The 17,309-nt window shown below is 31.5% G+C and overlaps 2 protein-coding genes across 3 annotated transcripts in view; one reads left to right on the top strand and one right to left on the bottom strand.

Moving 5' to 3' along the window:
• The window catches only part of LOC142321890 (uncharacterized), a 301,836-nt gene that overhangs the window by 105,829 nt on the left and 178,698 nt on the right, over positions 1-17,309 (bottom strand). The window lies entirely within an intron of this gene.
• The window catches only part of LOC142321889 (uncharacterized), a 200,841-nt gene continuing 199,825 nt past the window's right edge, over positions 16,294-17,309 (top strand). Inside the window, exon 1 of the mRNA XM_075360371.1 lies at positions 16,294-16,445. The gene's annotated coding sequence lies outside the window, so the exon portion shown is untranslated. The remainder of the gene's footprint in view (positions 16,446-17,309) is intronic.

The raw sequence follows: 17,309 nt of genomic DNA, 5'->3' as shown, positions 1-17,309 counted from the left end.
AGTTTCAATAATAAGCTAAAAAAAAAACATAAAATGTTCGTGATTAGGAGTAGGAAACTGCAAACAAGAAATACTCGTAGAAACGAAAGCGAACTTGATATATAGTACAGAAGAATCATTCAAAGAATGCAAAAAGGAGTGTTTAAAAAACAGCACAGAGATTAACTGTACAGTTGAATCCGATCGATAATGATAAGATCCACGGTCCTGTAATATCAAAATTAATTTGGGGGACAGAGCTGGAAGTTAAAGAACAACCACTTACAACAGTATCCATATCATGGATCATATGTACGAAAGGATGAGAAAGTCTTAGTAAATAGTAAATACTTAAGTAGTCTATTATTAGCGGTTAATACGTAGATAAGTCTACAGAATACAGAATTAATTACCTTAAACTTCAAATTTGTTTTAATAGTTTAAGGTAACTCTGAAAATTTACATTTTATATACATAAATATAAAATGTACATAAATGTTAATATACATATATGCTTTTAATAGGGCTTTCACACCCGAATTCTTATTCTAAAAGTAGAGTTATAAAAATATTACAACCTGTTTTGTTCATAGTAACCTTTTGTAAAGATACCCTCATATATTTTTTAAGCAATCTTAGTGTTTATTAAAGTGTTGGTAAATAAAAATGTAATAAAAAAAAAAATAAAACAATAGAAAATATCTACAAGAACGCTTTTAATATTAAAAATGCTTTTACTTAAAATATTCTTGAAAAGAAAAAAGTTCATCTTTTGCGACTAAAAATAAAAGCAAGGAGCGGCGATAATTGTTCAAAATAGTAAGAAGGACTTTAACGTTGTTGAATCATTAAGGCTATTTGTAACGATGAACGCCCCACACTTTATTTTTAGTCGAATAAAATTAATATTTTTTTACAACTTAAAATAACTTAACTTTTTTTACAGTCGCATCAACAAATATAGTCATTAGCGACTTAAATATCGCTGCATGATCGTAAATAATAAACAATAAATAATGAACACCAAAAACAAGAAACAATAAACACAAAGTACGCAAAACCGCTAAATTACGTTTTTCACCCCACTAACAGAGAGAACCCGCAGCAGTCTTTTTATGCATTCCTTCCGGTTTAGTAAACACTTTAAATCTAAACCGACGTCTAATTTTTGTCGAATAGATCCGAAGAATGGGCAGTCTATGAGTAATTGGTGTACGGACCATTTTACATTGCACGCCTCACAGTTCTGCTGAAGAGAGCCAGCTGGGCGTGAGTAAGGCTAGTGTGCCCAATCCTCAGCCGAGTTAGGATGGTCTCTTCTGTTGCTAGGGAAAAAAAGGTTTCTCGAACACGTTCTCTCAGATGTTATGTACGGCGGTAGGAAGACTCAGCAGCCAGAAATTATTCCACTGAGAACGTAGTTTAACACGAACTGTTTTCATGTTTTCAAGTCGCTCTCACATGTTAATTCTACTCGGAGGCTATTTATTGCCGCTCTCTTGGCAGCCTCATCAGCCTGTTCGTTCCCGAGGATGCCGCACTGACCAGGGACCCATACCAATACCATAGTGTTATTTATTTTTGAGAGGGTATCATAAATTATTTTGACGATGGATTCAGATCGTCTGTAGCTGAAGCTCTTAAGTACACTCATAGAGTCTGTAATTACCAGGAAGCTGTCGTCACTACGGGTCTCGATAACTTTCACGGCGTAGTAAATTGCATAGGCCTTGCAAAAAAACGCAGATGAATAGGCAGTAAACTTATATATTATCTCAGTGTCAGGGAGCATAATTGAACAGCCACATCCGTCGGCTGAACTAAAAGAAAAACCTTTGAATTGAAATAAAGAAGCATTCGGCTGAATTTAAATATAGAAGACGAAAGTAATCGGTTATCGCCCGGTATTGCTTGCAAACACATCACAAATTATTAGAAGCGATCACTTTAAAATGTGAATTAGAGATGGGAAAATTATTTATCAATAGTGACACAGAAACTTCTTCATTGAATAACTACATCAGCAGCAATACGCGTAACAGCTTTTATAGATTTTAAATGTATTAAAACTTATTTTGTGAAAGTTTTCAATTGTAAAATTAAACTGTTATCCTCTACATTAAATTCTGTTCGTGGGTGGGAATATCTATTTAACTGGTTAAGGTTTATGCTATCTTTGTCTTTCACCATTTAGATTTTTATTTTATGAAACCTAAATAAGTTTCGCGCATTAGATCGTGGTGAGTAATTTCAATCGAAACTTTACATGTTTTTTTCGCTGAATTTACTACAATTTCTGTTGGATTACCTAAAACAACAGTTATTAAACTGTTGTTTAAACAACAGTTTTATTTTTTTAATTATTTTTCTAAAAACACTGGTGACAAGACTTGTTTTATAATTATTTTACTGTTTATAGATCAACTAATATTTATCATTATTTGTTTTTTCATCTATCCATTAATTTTTTATATATCTTTTCCCCAGTGTCTACTGTTTTTTTACTTGGATTTTTTCTGGGCGAAAAACGCTTCGGCATTATCATCACTTGAACTCGATGTATGTGTTTTAAAAAACTAAATTTTAAAAACTCATAATTAAAAATTACATAAAAACGAATACAAAACATGAAATATAAAATACAAAACCTAATAGAATAACAAAAATTAAAATAAAATTAAGTAGAAATTTGAAAACAAACTAAAATAATAAAAACAAAGGCAAAACAAAAAAAGTCAAACTAAAATGTTAAGACAAAAAAAACATACAACTACTGTAAAAAAAATCTAAAAACACTATTAAAAATAACGTATGAATTCCATAATAATGTGGCGCACAGTCAAGCGGCAGTTGTATCGCATACATTCTGATACGTTTACTGCTGACATCAGATACCCGTGAGTAGCTCTCGTATGTTCTACCCGCAATCGGCTAGTAGGAAACCACACTGTTCTGGAGATAAAAGACATAACTCTCCAAGTACCAGGGTAAGTCTGCGGTTCACCATCCTCTCCATTACCTTGCAAAGGACGCTTGTCAAGGAGATAGGTCAGTAGCTTGAGGGGCTGGCTTTGTCGTTACCAGACTTGTGCAGAGAATAGATCATTATAAACGTTCAATAGATGTTGAAATGCCAAAAGAGGAAGGTGCGACAGCATACCGAGATGAACGTTGTCAGGTCCAGGGGACGTGTCACGCGAGTTTGTAAGTGCGTGTGATAACTCGCTGAATGTGAATGGAGCATTTAATTTATCGACCGAATCACCAATTTTCAACAATAATCTTTCCATCTGTATCTTGTACCTTTGAAATTCGTTATCATATGATGAAGTGAGAGACACCGAGCGGAAAGTATTTGCTAATATAGTTGCCACCGCAGAAGATGATAAAAGGAGTTCTTCATGAAGAAATCCGAGAATAGACGTCGTTTGCTAATAGCGTTTTGGCAATCATCATTCCACCAAGAAACGGAAGGACGTCTAAGGTTTCCTGATGTTTATGGGATATATCTATTAGCAGTCTAAAGTACATAAAAGAGGAAAGCTAATCAAGGACGCCCGCGCCACCGTCGTACTGTGACGGGAAGGCTTTATGGTAACCGTTCCAATCCGCCTTTTCAACAAGCCATCGCCGTGGTTTTTTCCTCACCTCGCGGTCGACATTAAAAGCAATAATTGGCCTGTGATCACTGCCGTGAAAGTCATCGCAAACAGACCAATTAAGATGAGGGAATAAACTCGGCGAGCATACGGAGGTCGATTTTGAACAATGTACTAGATGACAAGGACGCACGCGCGCACATGTGTGTGTGTGTGTGATCCATCATTCAATAGACAAAGGTCTAAGTCTTGTCTAACTCTGTCTACCATATTTGCTCGACAGGAACAAAAATTGAGCCCCAGGAAATATAGTAGGTATTGAAGTCTCCTACCATTAACGACAGCGATGGGATTTGCATGAGGAGATTTAACACTTCCAGAGGATTGAATTCAGAGTTCAGTGAGAGATACAAATTACAGATATGCAATTTGAAGAGAACAGAGACCTTCAGAGCAACAGTAGGAATAAGGGTAGCTAACGAATGGGGTATCCTTGTAGCCGACACCGTATTCCGCATGAAAATAGCAACTCCACCACTCTCTCCACTGTTTATTAAACAGTCGTATCTCTCACATAAATAGCCTCTGAGTGTTATTGCATCTTGTTGTAAAAGATGCGTTTTTTTAATGGTCCTTATGTGCGCGCCAACACTCTTAATATCCTCAATGCAGGACCGAAAACCACTGAAACTAATATTTATCATTATTTCTTTTTTTCATCTATTCATTTATTTTTACATATCTTTTTCTCGGTGTCTACTGATGATTAATATTGTTCAATAGTCAAAACGGGCATTTAATTATAGAATTAAATAAAACATTTATAAACGATTTTAGAAGGTAATTTTTTTACTTGCATCAGATGCTAGGACCATTAGCCATGTTCATTTTAATAAACTAACTCACATGCACGACCGATAAGTCCAAACATGCCTAGAAACCTAATCATCAAACTATTAATTACGCATCTGAATAAAGAAACGTACAATATCTACAAAACAACTTTACATTCCTGCTAAACTTCTTTCAGTTAAGCAGAAGGAACCCCAAGGGAGTACTTTACCACCTGCTCCAGAGAGCAGGTGGTAAAGGGTACTCTCTGGAGCAGTACTCTCTGTGGAGGAGTAATTTTATTTTCCAAATTATGTAATTAATAGGTTATAATTTAGCCATTGTTTAGCCAGTTTCTAAGCAATTGATATGTAATTTTTAATTCAGTACCGTTTGAGTTACTAATAGAATTACATCTATTTAATCTCTCCTCCCTGACTGAGATCATTTAGAAACTACATTAAAATAAATACATATATAAGAAAAAAAAGAAGAATTTAAAAGAAAAAGTCCGCAGATAAAGAGAAGATTAAAAACAACAAAAACCGCACCAATTTGAAGGAAAGAGGAATACCATCAGCAAAAGAAAATCTTAACTGAAATTAAATAAACTCAAGAAAAACAACACATATCAAAGCTAGCAAAGAAATAGAATAAAGAATAATAATAATAATAATAATAATAATAATAATAATAATAATAATAAACGGTATTTATAAAAAAGGCAGATAACTTTAAAAAATAAAGAAAGTAAACATAGTAACCATAATGGTGGGGAGTGAACAAGTGTGGAGGGAGGTGGGTCCCCATCTCAATTTGTATGTCGTCAAAACATCAAAATTTGAAATTATTGTAATTATGAGATATAAATTTGAAGAATAAAAAAAAGTATAGTTATTAATTAATAATGAGTTAATGATTACGGACGACATATTTAAATATGGCATATGTCATATAATAAATGTTATGTCGTATATAATATGTCAGTCAATATCAGAAATTGACTGATATATATTATATTTAAATATATAATACACATTATGAGAAGTAAGAAGAATGGAATTCTTACCCATCTATTTTCGAAAAAATTGAGTCATCTCGTTTTTATAAATTATGAATACGATGTAAAGTGTTTGCCTGCTACCTAATACTAGACTGGGACGAAATGCGTTGAATGTAGTGTTTTATTTTACGAAGAAATTAATCGTTGGACACTTTTTTAACATAAATAATTTATTAAGTAAATTCTCATTCAAAGTGTATTATATTAAAAAAATCTGTTGGACGATTATAGATGACGATTATTCATCATGTACGTTAATATATTTTAACTTAATTATTGTATAATTCGTAGTTATAATAAATTAACAGAAAAATGGAATACAGATTAATAAATTATAATTTTTGTAAATTTTAAAATAGATATTTTATTTTATAAATATTTTAATATTAAATGACTAATTAAAAAAAAAATAAATAAATAACGTTTAAAATTAACAAACAAATTTCAGTATAATTTTGACTTCACAAGTTAGCATCAAATTAATAAAATTCACAGCCAACTGCTGATGTCAAATTAAGTAACATTAAATAAACAATTATAAAATAAACTATCTACAACGTGATATTCACCTACGTATTTCATCATTGCATTGTATAGAGTGGTGGTAATGAAGAATTACCACCAAAATTATTGACATATACTGAGAATGTCAATCTATTCTTTAAAATAATTACATTTTATAGCAGTAGAGTAGTAAAGTTTTGCCTAAACACTTGATTTTTCCATTTTCAGGAAAATTATTAAACTTTTTTTGTTGACATTTGGGTGCTGATTCAAATATATGGTTTTAAGGTTGTCAAGGTGCATAAGAAATTATTTTAATATATTTTACATAATTATTTAAACTGATTCTAATCTTTTATGAATTAAACATTCTTCTCACACTTTATTCCTGTAGTTTTGATTCGAACTCAAAGTCAATTCTTTGAGGATCTCCACTAACAGACACCGCAAGAGGGCTAATTTCTAGAAGCCAGAATCATTATTGTGAGATAATTAAGCCGACCGACCGCAAAATTTCTCTACGAAACTGGGAGAATGTTATATTGACATTAATCTGGTAACAGATAACATAATGTGTGAGACCCGTAACATATGTCTTAGTCAGATAACATAATGTGTAATTGGAATGAATGTATGACCCGAGGCTATTGTTAGAAACCATCAGCTTATAATCTACGAAACAGAACATCACTTCATCCAAGGTGAGCCAAATGAGCCGGATTGCTACTCTTCCTCACGGCCACTGCAGATCAGGAAAGGCTGGTTGCTGAGTACGATCGCCAGATGCTAAGTGCTAATGAGGTGCCCAAGCTTAAGGGGAAGGTCGCAGCTTCGATTCCACAGCCGTCATGCCCGTTTTCCCTCGGGTTCTGTGTAAGTGTACACACGCACAAACATACTATCGTGAAGCCGTAATGAACAACCAGGTCTGTGTTCTAAGGTAATGATAGAAGTGGAAAGTAATCCTTTGATTTAAACATGCAGCATGCAAGTGTTGGCACCGCCATTTCATTATATATTTTCAATTTTTAAGAAAAATAAAACTTAAAATATTTGAATCTATTATGTAAAGTATTTTTGGTTGGCTGAGTTTACTACCTCAGTTTTTTCATAAAAATACTTCTTAGGTTTTTCCGTTACAGATAAATACGATTTGAAACGCTGTGCTTGGTGAATGTGATATCACTGAAAGGCCTAACTTCATAATGAAAGAAAGGGATTTACAGTATTAAAAAATAGTAATAAACTGTATATTAATAATGCTAAAATAAACCACAGAACAATTAATTATATATACTTACACAACACCATTATAAATAAGTCACGTTCACATTAAACTGTTAAAAAATATTGACGACAATGTTCTTATACATACTTTCCTCGCATTGGTAATTTATTCTTATATAGTGGAAAAATAATGATACATGAAAAATATTATAAAGTTCAAAAAATTGATATATTTTTACATTGTTCTGTTCTGTTCCCACCCACAAAATGACCTCCCAAAACTTTTTTGATTTTTCTACATTTACTATGTTAAATGGAAAAACCAAAAAACAAGTTTCACTGTAAAACGTACAATTAATAAAAAATTGCCTAAGATTTTTCATTTTCATAAAATGAAAAATTTATTTAAAAAAAAAGAAAAGAAACAGTTTTTTGGCTGTTTTTAAAACTTTTCTCATATGCTTATAATTTACATAAAAGTTGATATTTAACACAAACATTTTAATCTTTTTAAATTATACGCATTTTTCTTGATATGTGTAAAGAGCTGAATATACAAATGCAGTCACGGAAAGTTAAGATTAACTGCTGATTAAAATCAGCTATTGAAGAACTTATTATGATTTAACAAACCATTTACATATATAAATTCGCTCTGATCATTACGGGGACTTGTTATATAATACTAAATCATTATTTTCAGAGAAAGCAACTCCCGTTAGAAGCCGTTATACCTCAGAATGATTGCTTAATTCTTACTTAAGGAATTTGAATGATATAATTTCCGTATATTCAAATATATGTATACTAAAATCATTTAATGTTTTTCGTTAATTTTCTACTGGACAAACGAGTATTTAGAAACTATTTTGTAAATTTTGTACAATACATCAGATGATTAAAAATATTAAAAAGTTTAGTTCATACGAAATGACGACCGTCACCTATTATTAAGACTGTATATTAATAATTTCTGTATCTGAAATACCATGTTATGTATTCCATTTTTAAAACTAGCTAAATTAATGAATTTTTAAGCTCATAAGAAGTGTTGTAATTTTCCTTTTCTGCAGTGAAATATTTAGCCTTGTCTTAATTTTTCAAAGAAAATAAAGTCTAGAAAGCCTTTCATATTGTATTTCGCAAAAAACTGTTTGCGGATGTAAAACTTAGGCCTTCACTGCTTCTTTTATATTTGTGTGTGTGTGTGTATGTGAGTGTGTGTGTGTGTGTGTGTGTGTGTGTGTGTGTGTGTGTGTGTGTGTGTGTGTGTGTGTGTGTGTGTGTGTGTGTGTGTGTGTGGAGTGTGAGTGTTCATCCGGAGGTCCTGGGTGCGAATCCCATCAGGCATGACATTTTTCATATGCTAAAACATTTCATTTCCGTATTCCACGCATAAGCTTCAATTTTATGTGGTATCATCAAGCCAAGAACATTAAAAATATCGTCTCTAGCGTCTTTTTCTTTCCGACATCAACGATTTTTTTTCTTTAGTAAATTTCATTTTAATAATTCTTTTCAATATAACCAGTACTACGAAAAATGTTACATACAGTAAAGCCAATAAAATTTTTAGATCATTGATCTTATCCAATACGTAGTAAGCAATTTGCCCGTTTCGACTTCAAAAAGCATCATCAGCGACTTCATAATCTTCTCTCACTTTTCCTTCCTTCAGGTCAGTAAAACGTAAATGCTTCAGGATATCAAGTTTATCCATTCTTTCAACACGGTTTTAATACCGCTTGATGGTTTTATTAAGCAATACGCAAATTCAACGTTTAATTCCTTCCATATATCTAATAATAATATAATGTATCTAATAATAATAATATGTATGTATTTTTTTAAAATATTTTTATTATATAATATTAATCCCTTCCGCCACGTCTTACATCCATGAAAAGGGTTTTTAGACTATGGTTGCGCCAAAACGAAATACAGGAATCCTCTTTTATCATTTGAAAACAATATGCTTTTGTAACTTTTAAATGAAAAGAAAACGCAACCATCTCATTAATTTATTTTCTATACATGTGCACTTATAAATGTTTATAATAAATCTCTTTTTTGTTCATAAAATTATTTCACTACTGTTTAGGTGTAAAGTTATAGGCTGATTTCGCGACCCCAACGTTGAGAAACGCTGTCTAGAGGGACCACAGCGGGTGTAAAAAAGCTCTTAAAATGATAAAATAGAAAATTTGTAAAATTATATACACATACTGCACTACATTTTTTAATAATAAATTTTAAAAAGATATGTTGTTTTATCTATAGATAGTTATATCTTGTTTTATTATATCTTGTTTTATCATAAAGACAATAATACACATTGGATATTACGTTTTATATAACGAATGAATTAATTATCGTATATTATTCGAAATATTTTTTAGAGAATGAACTCTTGGGACTCATCTACACAAATCGTTCCCTTCCAAATTTTATTGTTTCTAATCACATAAAATCAATTTAAGCGTTCATTAAAAAATACCAAGCTTATTTTTACGGTCACTGGATATTACTGGTTTTAATAACGAAAAATACAGACACGCACTAAGAGTACTTCGATGTAATACCAGTCAATATGAGCAGAGATCAAAGCAGTTTTAATAAAAGTAGAAATAAATAGTAACTTCTCTCCGGTCCAAAATTTCACTAATAATAATTAATATATGCATGTATATTTAACAAATATAAAAATCTAGGTTAAAAATTTATTACTGTATCAATTTCATGAATACAAACTATTTTATAAGACTTTCACTAAAATTTATTAATAATTACCGAACACATTCATTCTGTTGTGCAAGCTATAGAGATAAGAGTATTTATTTTTTAAACTACCTCATATGATTAAAAATTTCAGAATATTTCTAATATATTCACCTCTGAACTAAAACTCAAGAGAAGTTGATCTTGCCTTAAATAGAAGTAATATATATTGTCATTGTATGTGACAAAAGTTACAACATAAACGAATGAAAGATTTAAAAATCCAGTTTCATGCTTTGGCAAGCAATGCATTTGGTCATTAATAATAAATAATTTATTCATTAAAATAAAACAGCAACTAGAAAAGCTCAAAGAATATTTATTTATAAAAAAATAATATTAAGATCTATAAATAAATAAATTGCCGATCTCCGTGGCGGAGTGGTAGTGTCTCAGACTTTAATCCGGAGGTCCCGAGTTCGGATTCCGGTCAGGCATAATATTTTTCATACGCTACAAAATGACATATCCATATTTCCATGTACAAGCTTCTTTGCAAGTTTCTGCAAATACTTCTTTATTTCATAAATACATAAATATTTTTTTTAGTGCGTTGTTTTCATTTTTATTATTATTATTATTAATTTAACTATAATGGTTATCTATCATTTACTTTCTACCCGGCAATATCCGTGTGGCAGAAGACGGACGGTAAATGCGGTGTCTGAAGAAATCAAACAACTTTTTTATCAACTATTTGAAGAAACGTACGGTATTACTTTCGGTCACACGGTGAGATTGGGGATAAAATTGAATTTTCTTCACGTTTTGAGATATGAGGACTACGAACATACTATTCATGTATTAAATTATGTAGCACGAAATTCTCAAAAATCATATTCATGTAAAAGATTTTGTGGTTAAAAATCTCCAAAACATAAATTTCATTGGAATTTAGATATGCTATAGAAGTGGATCAGAAGTTGTGCATGTGAAAATTTTATGAGATTGGTTGCGTCGTTCCTGAGTTACGGTCGTTCCTGAGTTACGCTCAATTTAAGGTCGACAACAGACAATATAACTTTAATTTGAGGTTATGTTGACTTTGGTGCATTTTCATAAGCGCTTATGCAGTGAGTCACACTATTGAGTGAATTTAAATTAGTTGCTTTTGTGTAAGGTCTACGCATTATTTTTAATTATTTCCTCAAATTACCGTTATAATATTCTTTTAAACAGAAAATGTATTTTAATAGTAAATAAACAAAAAAAATTATACTTCTTTTAGTTTATTCATTTAATTTATGTTTTGTGTATATCTTGCGCCAAATATTATACAAAATAAAATAACGAAAAGTCGGTCTTCTTGCGCAATTCTGCGTAATAATTTTTTTTTAATTTTTCTAATTTACTTTACTGCATTTAAAAAAAAAATTCGAAGGAAGTTGTTTTAGGTGAATTTCATTCTTTTAATATCTCCTGAATATGACCGTTTGATAGTGGATACTTATTACTTTGATGCTTCGTAGTATTAGTTTTTAAGCCTAGTTATTTTTTTTTATTATGCCAGTTTTAGGTCTAGTGCTGTTGCAATCACATAGTTATAAAGGGAAAGTACTGCGATCTGCCAAAATTTTGGGTATTGGGATTTTTGCAATTTCGACATTTCAAGAACCCATTAGTCCAAAAAATAAACAAAAACGTTATAGAAATTTCCGGAAGATGTGTGCATAAATGTATGCACGTGTACTGGCCTGTATTTTGACTAATATCTCTAGACTGACTCAAAATAAATTCTTCGAAAATGGCTGAAAAAATGAATATGTACAAAACATTGATGGCATTAAATTTTTGACAAAATTAAAAAAATGGAAGGGGTGCTTTGTACCATTTTGAATTTTTTACTTTTTTTATAATGGTCGTAGAATATTGAGCTTTAGTATGATGAAAGTTATTTAAGAAATAATTTAACTGAATTTAGAAGTGGGGAGATATTCAATAACGTTTCTAAACAGTTTTGAATTTATATCTCGAAAACCCGTTGACCAAACAATTTGGCCTGATTTTCGTCCCTATCCGACAATGGGGGCATCAGGGTACCCCTATTTAAATACTTTGGCTGTAGCTGCAAGGGTGATCCGGAAGGCGTTGGCCAAACTTAAGGGAAGAATTCAGGATATTAAAATGAACAAAACGTTCATGTAGACGATTCCCTATCGCGCTTCATTTCCCTGTCCATTATCTTATGTTTTTTCAATAAAATTATATGTTGAAAAACGGATTGTAATATTTTAACGAGATTTAGTGTATATGTATCCAACAACATCTTATACAAAATAAATAATTTTGAAAACTTTACTTTTCGAAATTCCAAAATATTAGCAAATCCTTACTAATATTATAAATGTGAATTTGTTTGTTTGTTACGCTTTCACGCAGAAACTACTCAACCGATCATCATGAAACTTCGTACACATATTCTGAAAGGTATTGCGAAGGATATGGACACTTTTTATTAAAAAAAAAAAAAAAACAATATTTTTTCGGGAGGGTAAAACATTTATATTGGTAGGTATGATCGTCCGACAAAAAATTTGACCAAATTCAACGCCATCTGGCGTTCCAGTAAGTAAATAAAATAAAGTGTCAATCCAACACTGAAATACCGACGGTCAAGTTACTATTCAATTGAGTATAGTGCTTCTGCCGTTTCGAATCCTTCTATATTTATTGTTATTCTTCTGTCACTTCTAAGCAATATTAAACTTTTCCAGTTTTTGAGGTTAGGTGCCTGTTTATTGTTTCACTTCTAACGCTATTTTCAGTTTTTACTCTGTTTTGTTTTCTAAAATGCCTCGGAAGCGCAAATCTAAACTGTCCAGGGATTCATCACGACCCATGCGGCAAAAGTTGCTCGAACTCAAAAATCTTCCGCTCACGCAGAACTAAGATGACAACAACAAGCGAGGCGACAATGTGTTTTGAGGGCTGGTGAAACAACTTCTCACAGAAAAGAAAGGTTAGATAAGCAAGCTGAACGCCAAGCTACCTTAAGAGCAGCTGAAACGCCAATTCAAACACAAATTCGTTTAGAAAGACAAGCTGAACAGCCGGCAGCTATAAGAGCGAGAGAAACTTCAGAACAATCGCAGGCGAGAAATGCAGAAATGAAAATCGCGCGCCGTCGAAATTTCATGAGTAACAATTGGTCTATATTTAATAATCCTGGATTTCAATATGATCCTTCACTTGAATACCATAACCATTCTTTAATTGGTATTGGCTCAATAAATAGAAAATGTCAGCATTGCGATGCTTTGAAATGGAAAGATGAAACTGCTGGAATGTACTATTTCAGTGGTAAAGTTTTGCTTCCTATACTTGGTGGACCAGAGGAGCCTTTGAAAACTCTATATAAGTGTTACAGACGAGTCGAAACAATTTTTAAGTAAAATCAGAAAGTATAACTTTTGCTTTCAAATGACATCCTTTGGAGTAGATAAAATGATAAGAATGCCCGGATTTTCACCAACTTTTACTGTACAAGGACAGATATATCATCAAATTGGATCACTTTTTCCAGCAGATAATGAACAGCATACATTTTTGCAGGTGTATTTTATGGGTGATAAAGAAAATGAAGTAAACCGTCGTTGTCAGTATATTGGAGTCGAAAGAGATACAGTATTGAAAATTCAACGAATGTTACACAGCCACAATTTGTTGGTCATTCATGCTGATCGGACTCCACGTGGCGAACATGAGAGGCGTTATAATGCGACGATGATCAATGAAGTTGCTGTTTTTGTTACTGGTGACCCATGCTCTCCACGAGACATAGTATTACGGGCACATGATAGTACGCTGAAACGCGTAGCCGATACTCATAAATTTTATGATGCTTTGCAGTACCCGTTAATTTTCAGTAAATGTGAGCCAGGATATCATTTCAATATTCCAGTCATTAAACCAACAACAAGACAGCCAGTTCCCAATAAAAAAATTTCCTGCATGGATTTTTATGCGTATCGATGATGCTTCGAGAGCACGACTTCAATCTCCTTTCGCGGTCAAGGCAACTCTTTCACCAATTCTTGGTAGATATGTATATTAAAGTAGATAGCGAACGCTTTCGTTACATTTCTATAAACCAGACGAAATTACGAGCTGAAAATTACATTCATCTACAAGATGCGATTAGCGCAGATGGTAATATTAGACCTAACGACATAGGCAAGATGGTTATTCTGCCTTCTGCTTCTGTGAACAGTCCCCGTTATCTGCATGAATATACTCAAGACGCTTTCGCTTATGTACGAACTTACGGCAGGCCTGACCTCTTTGTAACTTTTACCTGTAATCCTTCGTGGCAGGATGTAGCTAAAGAGCTAATACCCGGGCAAAAAGCCACTGATCGACATGACATAGTTGTTCACGTATTTCGTTTAAAGGTTCACCGCCGCGGGTAAAAGCTAGTTGTTTAATAATTAATAGTTCCGTAAATATTAGTTTGTTAAATAATAAAAAAATCTGACAACACAGTAGTAGGACTTTCCCTTCACGCTGCTAAAGCCGCATTCCGGGAAAGTCCTACAACTGTGGGTTGTTTTTGATGCACGGCTTGCACACACAATTTAAAACATTTAGCATTTTATTTAAATATAATATTTTGTTCGTTTATTTAATTCAATGATTTTAACTAAAGCGCGCGCGATTAACGTAATTAATTTGCGCGGGTGTGTCGGTACTAGCGGACGACGGTCGGCACTAACTAAACTAATGTAATTTCACATCTTACATAGAACAAATTTCGCTTGTACGGTCGGCAGCTGGTGTAGCCACGAGGCTTAACACACGAGGTACCGAGTTAAGCCGGCGATCGAATTCAGGACCCAGCCAAACCGAGTTACGTTTTTACATTTGAAATATTATTCATCTATTAAATTCTACTGCTTACCTATGACGTCACAACATAGCAGTTGTTTAGATAATTTCTTAGGTGGGGGTGCGATTTTTTTTCTTCCCTTTGTCTTTTATGCATAGATAATATTTAAGGAAAAATATTTTTTTTTCAAAAAACCGCCTTCCTAAAATTTCAAATTTAATACCACAGAGTGTTTGTGACAATAATAATAAAATTTTTGCAACTGATCTTGGTGTTTACTAATTTTATTGCAATTCCCAGAAAATATCAAATTTTGTTTTATTAACTTAAGAATGCCATTTCATGGCTGAAATTTGTTTTTAAAAAAATGGAGAAACTCTGAAGAAAATGTTACTTTTCTGATTGCATTTCAACGTAACTCGACTATACTCCCGTAAAGTACTTGTAAAAAAAAAAAAATTGTATATGTAGTACATAATGCCAAATAACTAAACCTTTTTCTATGTCCTCACCCAGTTTGAGCGATTTTTTACCAACGGGATTTTTATTTCTGCAGATTGTTTAGCTAATTACGTTTTAGTAGAAGAATACAATTATTTATAAAATTAATTTTTTGAATAGTTGGCCTTTTTTCTTCCAATTTTAATACGTTTAGAGTGATCTGTGTTCATCCGAACACTTTTTTTAATTTACTTAAAACCTTGACATAAGATATTATAATTATACAGAGGTGAATTTACTAGTTCTTCGAAATTTTTTAAAATTATTCGAACTAACAAGAATGAATTGCTTTTTAAACAATAAATCTAATTCTTTCAATGTTAACTATCAACTGCATTTATTTTACCCGATATCTATTATAAGTAATTTAATTGGCAACACTTAATTTTATATTATCTTCTAAGTACAGATATATTATTTTTTCCTATAGTAAAATCTAACTTATAAATATAATCCATATATTAAAGTAATTCATCAATATATAAGTAATTGGACCGATATGCGAATTCAAAAGATTAGGTGCTTTGTAGTCTAATCATGAAAGGATGGAGATATAAAACAAATCGAGGATTATTATTTTTTAAATTTATTAATATTAATAATTTTATACTGTTTATTCAACCATGATTTAAAATTAACTCGATGAATGTATCAGATGATTATGCATTACTACAACTAGTTATTACAAAGTATATCAGATCTATCAGTAAAGAAATAAAAAATAAAAATAAGTTTGCTTTATTGTAAGAACAACCAAAGGCATTTTTAATATAAAATATTATTCTAGAAGTTATTTCTCTCTCACATTATTTTCCCTTACTCCCTCACCCTTCATGCATGTGCGCGGGTGCGCGTGTGTAAACATTCAACAGATATTGGTTAGTAGGAAGTAGATTGTGACGGTGTTTGGTAGGGATGAGTAGTTTTGTTTTGTGTTCTGTAGTCGAAAGCACAGGCGCTCGCGCAATCAAGTCTATGTTGGAGTATCTTCTTACCTATTCCGGTCAGTAAGTCACTGGTCGTCGGTGATCGCGCTTAGCCTGGCATTCGTTCAACTTCAGTGTAGTTTAATTAGATAAGTGATATAAATGTATAAATTTATTACGTAATGAATTTCAAGTGACGTCATGCAGAAAGCGTTAAGTGACAAAACTTTATTTTTTTAATTTATAATTTCTTGAAATTAATAGCTGTTTTTATAAAAATAAATAATAAATGGGGAATTAACAGTTAATAATTAAAAGTTCGTAATATTGTTTTGTATATATATATATATATATTAATTTTGTTAAATATAACAAAAGAGTATAAATGCAATATTAATTTATCACTATTATTGTTACATTCATACACACAAAATAATTCAAATTATTGAATAAATTAATTCAAAAATATTGTAAAAAAAGTAAAGCTAAAGAAAACTAATAAATATATTTTATTTATTAATTTTTTTTACTCATTATTAATAATTAAAATATTTTCTAACGTAAATATTAAAAAATAACACTGTAATCTATGATGTTAAAAGTTTCACATGCTTTGAAACATTATTACTTCGATAATAAATTTTATATAATTATTATTATACCGCATTTAATATGATTGTCATTTTTTATGGACTTCAACTGATTTATTTAAATTACAACAGAAATTAATTTTTTTCTTTATATAAATTTTCATGTTGATACCGAGATAGAAATAAGCTCCAAGGCCAATCGCAGATAAATACTTCTTCGAAGTGAAAAGTCACCTGTTTTTAATTATAACAAAGTAGTTTTGATTACAAAAGCAGACCGTTGGATTTGGTAATTAAAATTATGCAATTTTCGTTCTTGAAGTTTGCATAAAAAATAAATAAATGAATCAACAGTTTTTCTTACTTTCAATTTTCTCTTAAATTAAGTACCCCCATAAATCAAAGATCCTTGTACTCCAATTTGTTTGACTTTTTAAGTTAGTATGAATTATAATAAAGAATACAAAAAATACACTTTAATTTACG

The sequence above is a fragment of the Lycorma delicatula genome, chromosome 3, assembly GCF_047948215.1.
Source record: "Lycorma delicatula isolate Av1 chromosome 3, ASM4794821v1, whole genome shotgun sequence".
In the NCBI taxonomy this organism is placed as follows: domain Eukaryota; kingdom Metazoa; phylum Arthropoda; class Insecta; order Hemiptera; family Fulgoridae; genus Lycorma; species Lycorma delicatula.
The sequence above is the reverse complement of the archived record's forward strand: the minus strand, read 5'-3'. Positions and strand labels throughout refer to the sequence as shown.